Source organism: Petaurus breviceps, unplaced genomic scaffold (genome assembly GCF_028583685.1).
Source record: "Petaurus breviceps papuanus isolate PSGF00001 unplaced genomic scaffold, PetGlider_PUasm1.0 551, whole genome shotgun sequence".
NCBI classification, from domain to species: domain Eukaryota; kingdom Metazoa; phylum Chordata; class Mammalia; order Diprotodontia; family Petauridae; genus Petaurus; species Petaurus breviceps.
Window position 1 is genome coordinate 13,463,387 of NW_027186372.1, and position 11,558 is coordinate 13,474,944.

The following is an 11,558-nucleotide window of genomic DNA, read 5'->3' on the forward strand; positions in this document are numbered from 1 at the left end:
AGGAAGAGGGAGGAGCCAGGACGCGGCATGCTCCTGAGAGATCCTGAGTGCTGGTTACTCTTTTCTCCCTCTGGGTACATCCTCCACCTTTCCTTTCATGTGGTTTGTAACACCTGGCAGCCAAATTACCAGGAAAAGATAATCACAAGGTAGAGTTTCACCTGCTTTATGCGTACATCTATGAAACCCCTCAGTTGCCCAGACTTTTTCTTTTTTAGTTCTGCAACTATGAAGATGTGCCAGCCACAGCAAGTAAACAATCATGGCTCCAAAGCTAAGAGAGGTCAAGTGGGTGATGGTGAGAAGGAAGAGCTCGGGGAAGGAAGAGTGGAGGGAAAACCCGAAAGGGGGCTCTGTCTGCATACCTACAGTGTGATCCTCCCTCACCTCTGCCTTCTAGCTTCTGACTAAAGTCAGCTCAGGTGCCAACTTCTGACGCCACCCATTTCTAGCACCCTCTTCCTCCAAAATCACTTTGTACTTACTTAACTATATGTAGTTCCTCCAAAAGAATGAAAGTTCCTTTAAACCAAGAGCTGTTTTTCTTTTTGTACCCACATTGCCTAGCACAGCATATGATACATTATGTCGGTATAAATATGTGCTTTATGAATGAATGAATAAGGTTCCTTCTAAGCACCAAGGTTAGAAAGCTCCCTGGCCCTCAAGGAATCATCTTCTTACAGGTGTTCTCCATTTAAGGAAATCCCATATATACAACACAAAACTTACAAAGGAGATGAATTTTGAGAGAAGGGTTATTCCTTACAGAGGTTCTCCTGCAAAAGTGTCTTTTAAATGATGAGCTTTTCTAGTACGTTTCAATGTTTGCTTACATATGATTGGCATTTGATGCTATTTTTCTCATTGTCTTTTATGTCCTCCACTCCTATGAAAGCAGAGACATTGTTCTTTTTCCATCTGTACCCCTAATGTTAAGCATAGTGTTTGGTATATGGTAAATTCTTTTTTTTTTTAAAGCAATTGGGACTAAGTAACTTGCTCAAGGTTACACGGCCAGGTGTTTCTGGGTGGGTGCTAACTGTCTGAGCCTGGATTTGATCCCAGGTCATCCCGACACTGGAGCCGGTGCTCTTACTCGCTGTGCTACCTGGCCACCCCCACATGGTAAATTCTTAATAAATGCTTTTTCATTCATTCATTTACAAGATGACAGAGCCATGGGAGGGCAAAAAATATTTAAAGGTAAAAAGATTAGAAGCCTCTGTCCAGTGAAGGACAGCCATAAATGAAGATAAAGTATCCCTGAAATCATGTCAATTAGGAGTGAATAGGATTTGATTTACTAAAATTTAGTGTGCATATAAGTGTTGAAGATCATGGCCCCAGTATGATAAAAACACTCAGTATACCTAAGAGCACTATGTAGATTGAGGCTGCTATTATTGTTGCTGCTGCTAATAATAATTACACCTGTACTGCCAAATTTCAAAGCCAACTTAGAATGTGAGTTATTACTCCATCTCACTGGCCCAAGCTCACTGATACCACTGAATGAACGGTTTCTTCCATGTATCTCTCTTCTTTAAGAGATAGTCTAAATAAATTGTTGACTTTTAAGTAATTAGGAAGGAGGGGGGTGGGATGAAGGAATAATAATGATCATTGTAGGAATTTAAAGAATGGAAAAGTGATGGGGACTAGAACTTTAGGGAGACTTCACAGAGGACCTGACTTACAGTAGGCACTGAATAAATGAGTGTTAAAATAATAGAATTTAACTGATGTGAAGAATTTTGGTGGAGACAAAGGGATATTCCAAGCAGAGTAAGTTTTCATGGGGACATTTTCCTGAGATTTAAAAATAAACATAAAAATCTGGAAATCCCTTTATCTAAGCTACAATACCCTTCTACAACCTTCTCCCATGATGCAACTGTGTTACGATGTCAGAAGTGGACACTTGAGACATAACATTACTTAACCTTATTCAAAACCATTGAACATAACCTGGGGATTCCAAAGTTAGGGCCATTGAAACAGAACTTATGTAGTGTTGATGCCTACTTAACATCAAGGTTCTAGCCAGGAACAAATTTTAACTTAGATAATCGATTAGGTTTTAAAGTTTGTCTTATCGTGGGCATATCTGAGACTGAGTACTATACAACAGGGATGGCCCGAAGCCAATTTTTAAATTCCTTTGAGCAACTGAGGTGGAATTAAATTCAAGTTTTCTAAGAGCCTGATATGATAGTTGCTGTGAAATCATTCTCTACATGAACTTTTTTGAAATTTCGTTAAGCCTGAATTCATTTCATAGAGTACAAGACAGAACTGCTTTTTAATTTGTACAGATACAGACAATGGAAGAACAGTGAAAGGACTGGGGTTACCAGAGTGCACTGAGACTATGCATCTCAAGCTAGTTTGATTCCTGTGATTCCCCTGCCCCTTCTGCTTCCAGAAAAGAGCATGCCTTTGTTACTCCTTAAATTCTGCGCCCTGGGACCTACTGTGAACGGTGATATTGCTCAATCCACAGATCTGTCCCAATCAACTGCTATCCTGTACTGTATTCGCTATGTAATTTTCTAATTTTGTCCAATTATGCTAACATTTTTTCCCCCTGTGACTGTTCCAACTGACAGAGACCATCTGCACAGATACAGACAGGTTCCAAAGTACAGTGGCAGAAGCTGAAAGTTAACATGTCTCTCTTCTCTCTTTGCTCTCTATTTTCTGCAAAACCACTTAAGGTGGCATGGCCCTCGGGTGTATTTCAAAGGTTACAGGGTGCACAGCAGATGGGACAGCTTTAATAGATTTGTTTAACACACATATATGCAAATATACTAAAATCTCATTAAGGTGACATTCTTCTTAGTTTTTATTTTTTATTTTTTAATATTCACAATTCAAGGCATAAGCAGCTATCCAGATGATTGGATTGATTCCCTGATGCCCTTCCAATAAAAATAGGGAATGATCCAAAAATGTCTAATTTAAGGTCTATTTTTTTTCTGGTCCCAAATTAATGATGGTTTACTATTTTTTCAACTCCTACAATTAGTATTAGAGACAAGACTCCTCATGGCTGGTAACTTTACCTACTTCTGCTATGGATCAATGGTGTCCGGGTGGAAATCACGAGATAGGATATGCCAAAAGCAGCAAGGTTTGCATTCTTTAGAGTGATGTCTCTCTTAAAGCATCATTCTGCTTCTTAAACTGATTCTAATTTGCATGAAATATCTGTACCACCCCAAGGCCAATCTATTGCATTTCCTTCTTCCCTTCACTTCCCAAATCCCTGCTACTCTGAATAGGGATTTGAAAACAGTTGTTGGCTTAGAGTAGTGTGAAACTTTCTGGATCCATTTCCAAATGTACTTAAAAGAAACTGGATCATTTTTTTCATTCATGGAGATGCAAAAATGTGTAAGTAATGCTCATATTTTTCACATGTTGTCAAGGATGAGGATTATATGGGGGAAAAATAGATAAGAAATGGAGAAGGGTGGGGCAATGCACACTCCGAATCCTGTATTAAATCTGAAGTTAAATTATTTCATGAAATTCTAATTGCTCACTACTAAAGAAGGACATATGAAAAGAGCAAAGGATGTAAATCTAGGAGAGATCTTAGAAAGGTAGAGTGTAGCTATTTCTTTGCCCTGTGGAACTATCTTAGAACATATTGGAGAAGCACATCTAGAAAAGGAAATGAAATAAGTTCAGAACACAGGTTTGTCCTGGAACTATCCACAGAGTTTGTAACTTTTATTTTTTTAAAGATAATATCTTGAAAAAAAAAGGAAAGAAATGATTGATGTGAGAAATGAAAAAAAAATCTACTCTGCCTGGTGAGATGAAGAAATTGTTCATGAATAACTTCATCCACGTGAAAAATATAACCTCTATCAAGGTCAAATTGATCTCTAGAGACACTAACACAGAGTCATTGGTGTTTCACAAAGGCCATATTGACACAAGGCCAAACATCTGGTTGAAAAGTGAAAAATTCAGTCAATGAGCCAGATGTTTCCACAATACTTGGCATTGTGTGAATGAAACCTCCAGATGAATTTTCACTTTCCCTACAGATGTTTTAATGTTGCACAGACAAAGCCAAAATCTCTAGAGGTTACAGAGAGTAGTTCAGGTGAAACATAGGAGAGAATAGATATATTTTCAGTATCTGAGAGATTTCTTCACCTCATTTTATGCATTCCCTGTTTCTTTGAAAATATAATCCTCCTTGCCCCTTAAATTACACTTTTAAATCAGCAGGAAAGTTCTTCAGAAAAGACACCAAATTCTAGGACGACTGTCTGGTTTTGATTACAAGAGAGCAACTAAGCTTCTTATCTGACTTGCATAAAAATTCAAGGCAGTGTGAGGTCCCCATCATCAAAGTAGACTGTGGCCCAGAGAGGTTCTGCCAGAGGTACTATCATAAATGCACACGGTGTTATTGTACAGTGAGAAGCCACAGGAGGGTGGCCTCCCAGCTAGGTTCCCTGGCTCAGGTTTCTTTCCTACTCCTAGTCAATTTTGCACATCCCAACCAGATTCATCTTGTTAAAACATTTAATTCATGAGGGGACATCACTGCTCAAAGATCCACATTCAGCCCATACTACTTCCCATGGGGTTGGAGCTTGAAGGGACCTCCGGGCTTATCTTTGCAACCCCTTCATTTTACAGATAAAGGAATTGTGGTCCATGGAGGTTAAATGACTTGTCCAGCATCACACAGGTTCTAAGTGTCAGGGGTGGGATTCAAAGACAGAGCCACTGACCTCAGGTTCTGCACACTTTCTACTATATCTTACTGCCTTTCAGAGAGTGAAGCCCAACCTTAAGGTGATCCTTCAAATAGATACTTCTATCTAATCTATCCAGCCTTACTCTTAATGTGAGGATCAGGCTGGTCTCCTTATTGTTTCTACTTCACTCCTATCCTAGCCTCTATCCTCATGTCTCTGAGGGAGAGAGATCTAGAACAAGAGAGAGAGGAGAGAGAGAGAGAGAGAGAGAGGTGGGAAAGAGAGGGAGGGGGGAGAGACAGAGAGAGAGAGACAGAGAGAGAAAGAGAGACAGAGAGAGAGACAGAGAGAGAAAGAGAGACAGAGAGAGACATAGAGAGACTGAGACAGAGACAGACAGAGACAGACAGACAGAGACAGAGACACAGAGACAAGAGAGAGACAGAGATAGAGACAGAGACAGAGAGAGAGAGAGCAACCTCACAAGCATACACACCAATCATTTCTTTTCTCCACCCCAGTCTCCTCACCCCTCCCCAGGCTGTGATTTTGTGAGGGGTCCAACATAGCAACTCTCAACCCCAGCAATGGCCTCATTGGTTTCCAGCAGCACATGGTGAAGTAGAGATATTCAATTTCTCGTCCTACTTCTTCAATTAAAAAAAAGAAAAAAGAAAAAACTGCCTGAAGCAAGTGAGTTTCTAGCTTCAATCACAAATGCACAACTGAAGGGACCCTAATGAATCCAGCAAACAAGGATTTTAAAGTGCAGAAAATGTTCTTTGTTTCCTGCTGCTCAGGTGCGGTGCCTAACTTAGGCTGTGATGTGTGAAGACTTCACATATGTATGTTTTTATTTATGTCATATTGTCACATCTTTGAGTAGCTCTTTTGTTTTCAATGAAAAATTCTAAGGCAATTATTAGGAGGGCACAGAAGCAGTTTGGTGTAGTAGAGATGGTGACTGGACTGGGAGTGAGGGAGACCTAGTTTCCAAAACTGAAGTTTTACAACTGAGAAACCCTGAGCTAGTCACTTCTCTTTCCTGTGATTCAGGCAACACCACATGATTCGTTTGCTATTGTTAGAGGGAGTTCCCACACTGGAAACTCCTCCACTCAGATGAAACCACGGCTCCTTTGTATTCTAGTAACAGGAGCTAAATTCAGTAGGATGTCAGGCTGGATCACAATTGGACAGCATTGTCAATGATCTCAAGCTATTTGCTGTTGGAAAAGCTCATCTCTTTAATGTCAGTATTTCCCCTAGGGATGTTATATGGCTTGCCTCTGGAAAATTGCAAGGCTCCTTTCATGACCCCAAACGTCTCCTTGAAACAGAGGTTCATCTTTTTAATACTCATATTCTATGGGTGGTGTTGTCTGGCTGCAAATATTGGGATATGAAAGATTAAAAAAAATTAAAATGAATTCCTATCAGGGAACAATGGAGGGGCTTGTTGGCGGTGTAAGCAGGCTGTCCTACCATTAGTTTAAGAAAATAAAAAAACTATAAAGAAGAACTGGAATAAAGGATATCATCAAAGAAATGGGTAATGGAAAAAGGAGATGGATTGAGTATGTGGTGAGGAACTGGGCTAAGTAAGTGAGTGACTCATGGATTGGCTGTGTGCTACACAGCAGATGGACTCAGGAAGAGCCAAGTTCAAATTCAGCTGTAGATGTTTCCTAGCAGTGTGATTCTGAGTTAGTTACTTAACCTCTTACTCAGTTTACTCCCCTGTAAAATGGGAATAATAATAGCACCTGCCTCCCAGGGTTGTTGTGGGGATCAAGTAAGATATTTGTGAAGTGCTTAACAGAGTGCTTGGTACATAATACTCGCTATATAAATGCAAGCTATTATTGTTATTATTATTTATTATTAGAATAGTTTCAAGAGGAATCAAGTAATCCCCCTACTTAGCAACTTTGGTGACCCCCCCCCACCTTGTGGTGAACTTATGGAAGGACAAGGATAAAATGTCTCACGAGATGGGCAGATACGCACAGGCTGCTTACTAGCATTCATACATTTCAATGAGACCACAGATCTATTTGAGCATTGACTATTTGATTAATGCTATATAGCTGCTAATCCTGGGGAACCACAGTGGCCATGCTACTGAGTATGTGCCTGGGTCCTGACCACTTGCAGTGACACATGTGTCCTGACCTAAGTAATTTCCTAGTGTACGTCCTGGCTGCTTCCGGTGAGACATACTACGTGTCTCTTGATAAGGGACACGCTAAACCAGAAGCTTCTTATCGATGTCTTTGTGATACCCCTCATTTGCTCTCCTCCATTATGTGAGGTAGGGTTTCATCAAAGAGGACTAGCCCCCGGACATTAAAATATGCCCACCCAGTAAACCGTAAAGTGAGATACAACTTCTCTCACTCAGTTTCTTCAACCGTAAAATGGGGAAAATAATAGCACCTATCTCACAGGGTTGTTGTGAGGATTAAATGAGATAATATTTGTAAAGTATTTAGCATAGTTCCTGGTACATAATAAGATATGAGAGAAAGACAGACAGAAAGAGACAGACAGAGAGAGAGAACAGAGACAGAGAAGAGAGAGAGAAAGGAAGAGAGGAAGAGAAAGACAGAGATAGAAGAAGAGAGAGAGAGGAAAAGAAAGAGAGGAAGAGAGGGAAGAAGAGAGAGAAAGAGAGAGAGAATAATTATATAAATGTTTATTCTCCCTTCCTCTCTTTTCTTCCTCTTCAGAACCTGCAGTTTAGGACTTTCCCAAGCTTCCTTAGACTTCCCAAGGAGAGGGGAAGAAGATTTCTCTCTTTCCTCCCTGGGGAGATATGGTACCTTGAACCAATGGTAGTTAGTTCACAGGGTTGTCTAGGCAAGCGTGAGATTGGCCCTCAAGTTCCAAGTGCCTCTATGCCTTTTTTTTTGGAGCACAGGTGAATGAAGAGTGATGCTGAGGTCAGTGGATTGGTTTTTTTGTTTGTTTTTTGGTTTGGTTTTTTTTTGGGGGGCAGCGTAGCGTAAATTCAAGAGTTTGAAATCACCTGTTCTGTAGTCTTTATATATGTTTCATTTTTTAATGTTTTAAGCACTGATCTCCTAGGAGAATATAATAACAGAAATGGGTTACTATTCCATGTCAAGATGTGTTTTTTGGGGTCTTTCATGTTTTAAGCACTTGTTTGGAAGTAGAAGAAATAAATAGCTATCCTGTACCTCCTCTACTTTGTATACTAAATAACTTTTTAGAAGGGACGCCATTCATCAAGACATTGCATCTCTCAGCTCCGGGCATTCTTTCTACTTGTCCCCAACGGCTGGAATGCTCTCCTTCCACATCTCTGCTTCCTGGCTTTCCCTAGCTTTCTTCAAGTCCCATCTAAAACCCCATTTTCTGCAGGAAGTCTTTCCCAGCCCCTCTCAATCCTAGCGCTTTCCCTCTTTTAATTTTTCCTACTTAACCTTTATACAGCCTGCCTGTATATTTTCTGGTTGTCTCCCCCATTAGACTGGGAGCTTCTAGAGAGCAGTGACTACTGTCTTTGCTTCTTTTTGTGTCCCTAGGACTTAGCATAAGGCCTGACAGGTAGAAGGTGCTTAATAAATATTTATTGACTGACTAATCCCTTGGGAGGAGGTCTCAGAGATAAAAGGAGGCTTTGTTTTTGTAATTGTACCTAGAATTCTACTCTTGGGTGTGGATGTAATGGGACAAAACAATGGCAAAAAGACTGAATCCTGTCTTGGTTAGTATAGAATCCAGTCCCTGAGAGCCCAGAGCTAGGGCCTTTTAGTAGGTCAGCAGATTTGCTACACATGGAATACCATGATCTCAGGGCAATCAAAATTAGAGTGATGCAAAAAACAATGGAAAGATCCTCAGTGGGTTTGAGTAACATACAGCAAGTTATAAAGCGGCATAAATTCCACCAAGTAGGTCATTTCAGAACTGGAAGAGCCTTGGCAATCATCTAGCGCCTCCCCTCTTTAGAGAAATGGGGAAATCTTGGCCCAGTAAAGGATTCCTATTATTATTGTTCAAGGCTGCACAGGTTACATGTGGACTAGAAAAGGTCAACTGTGACTGTCAAAGAATGACACAGAATACTGGAAAAGAAGGGTGCCACATCAGGTTGTAAGAATGAAAAACAACTAACTGATGGACAATCTTGAGGGATCTAGGGACATGCTCAGAACATTAAAAGCTCAACTATGTTGGGACAAGAATCAAACTGCAGGAAAAAATGGGAAAGAATTGAGTTATACTGGTGAAGGAAGGACCCACAATAGATCGTATTTATATAATGCTTTAAGATTTGCAAAGTACTTTATAAATATTATATCACTTTATCCTCACAACAACCCTGGTAGAAAAGGAGTTATTATTATCCCCATTTTACAGATGAAGTCTTGAGGTAGAGGTTAAGTGACTTGCACAGGGTCATGCAGCTAGTAAGCGTTTAGGGCTGGATTTGAACCTTCCTTCCTATTCAGGACTCTATCCATTGTGCCACCTAGTTGCCACTGGGGTATATGCGATTTTATATTCTTTCTTTCTCTTTCTATATTAACATATATAGGTATCATGTATGTACACACATATATGCATACAGATACACTTACATGCACATACACACACAAATTAAAACTTAAAACTGCACTAATACTTTTGGGATACCCTATATAGTGACATATAAAGAGATACCCATGCAGATACATATGCACATATAAACAGACCTATATAATCATACATACCAATATACATATACACATACGCTTCATTGATATTTTAGGATTATCTGGCCAGAGTTTTTTTTTTTCTCTCAGAGCCCCTTAAAGGCTGCCGCAGGCAATCCAATCAACCAGATAAGCTGTACTCTAGGGAAAGCCCTGTTTTTATAAAACAACTTAATTTGTTCTACCCCCAAATAACCTTATTTTTAATTTTTGCAACAAGAAATCTAATTGCCCACTTCACTTCTACTCAGGAAAATCCCCAAAACCCAGTTAAGCATTTTCTTGAAAAACAAATCTTTACAAACTATCCATTGTAAAAAAAAAAACGAAGAAAAATAAAGTTTTGTCTAAGCTGTTAAAACTAATTTATTGAAAAGCTTTGTGCTGGGTCTGCCCCCAATTTAAAGACTCTTTTTGGAGTCCAAGAAAGGCGGGTCCCCAAAGGTTTTCCCTGGATAGATTCATGCATCGTTAGCATATTCCACCAAGACATTGCATGTTTATATATCACATCTTCTCTGCAGCATGGTACTTTGGAAGGTACCAAAAATAGATCAGGATCTAGATGGAGAGTGAAGTTTATTTTAAAATAATATGATTTCAATAGTTTTATAATGGTGGCAATCTTCATATTCATGAGATTAAAAAGAAGTTAATTTGCGCTATTTTCACATCTGTAGGCTACAGATTGCCAGAAATCTCTACCTTATCTGCAATGACATAAATGTTTATCAAAAGCAATAGATTTTCAAATAACCTCCCATCCAGGGATGTCAAGGTGCCCCATGAACACTAATTAAATCTTCTAACCCTTCTAAGATGAGATAGCGTTATATATTTCCAAACTTTCTAAAATGGGATGATGCTATTAACATCTTGAATGGATACATTGTCAAACTAAGACATAATGAAAGGGGCCTCCTTACCTTATGGCCAGTCACCACTTATTTACTGACTGCTCAGTCTTGTGATAAGTGCTAATGGAATATATGGCAGCATACATGTTCCTTGACCTCAAGAACCTTATGTTTTACCTTGGAGCAGTAGTATAAAAAAAACATGAAATAAGACTCAACAAAATAAGGCAATACAAGAGAGTGTAATTTTGTTTTGGATCACCTAGTTGAAGTCAGAAAGACCCAAGTTCAAATCTGGCCTCAGACATGTACTAGCTGGGTAACCCTGGGCAAGTCACTTAACCCTATCTGCCTCAGGTCCTCATCTGTCAATGAGCTGGAGAAGGAAATGGCAAATCACTCCACTGTCTTGCCAAGAAAACCCCAAATGGGGTTATGAAGATTTGGACATGACTGAAAAGACTCAATAACAACAAAAATAATTTTGTTAATGGATGAGAAGTTGTCAGAGAGGTACCGAATGATCAGTAATTTACTGTATGTCATTAGTTACTGAATAATCAACAAACGATCATAGCATGACCGGCGCAACGTCACAGAGCAAGGACTAAGCTAAATAGACAGTCAGCATTGGGATAGCTAGCACTGACTATCCACCCAGCTTAGTTCTTGCCATGTGGTATGATGAAGAAGGCATTAGATCTGAAGTCTGAAGATCTGGGGTTCAATCTTGACTTTACCTTTTACTCCCAATATGACCCTGGTTAAGTCATTTTTGTCAATCTGGGACATTATTGCCGCACTCAAAAAAAAAAGTGGTTGGACCAGGTAATCTCTTAAGTCTTACCTAGCTCTGGAGTCTGTGAAATCTGTAAAATGAGTACAACAGACTAAATCATCTCAAAATTCCCTTACAATTCTAAAATCCAATTATCAATCATCTTTAATTACATAAAGTGATGGGAAGGGAATTGTGAAAGGTTTGAGGAAGCCAAACATCCCCAAATCTTTCTCTTCTGTTCTAGTACTTTTCCTGAAAAGCAAAAGGGATTATAACAAAAATTAGGTATTACTTGGTGAATTTTATATTTCATTTGTGAGCCATTATAATACTGTTTTCTTGAAGCCTGCTATATAAAGTTGGATCTACATGAGGCAAGCATTCCAAATTTAGACAGATTGATTGATAGAGATATATAGATCTCTCTCCTCTCTCTCTCTCTCTCTCTCTCTCTCTCTCTCTC

General features: G+C 39.4%; 1 protein-coding gene across 6 annotated transcripts in view; it reads right to left on the reverse strand.

Annotated features, from left to right (window-relative positions):
• TENM2 (teneurin transmembrane protein 2) overlaps positions 1-11,558 on the reverse strand; it is a 417,254-nt gene that overhangs the window by 387,841 nt on the left and 17,855 nt on the right. The gene's annotated exons all lie outside the window — the stretch shown is intronic.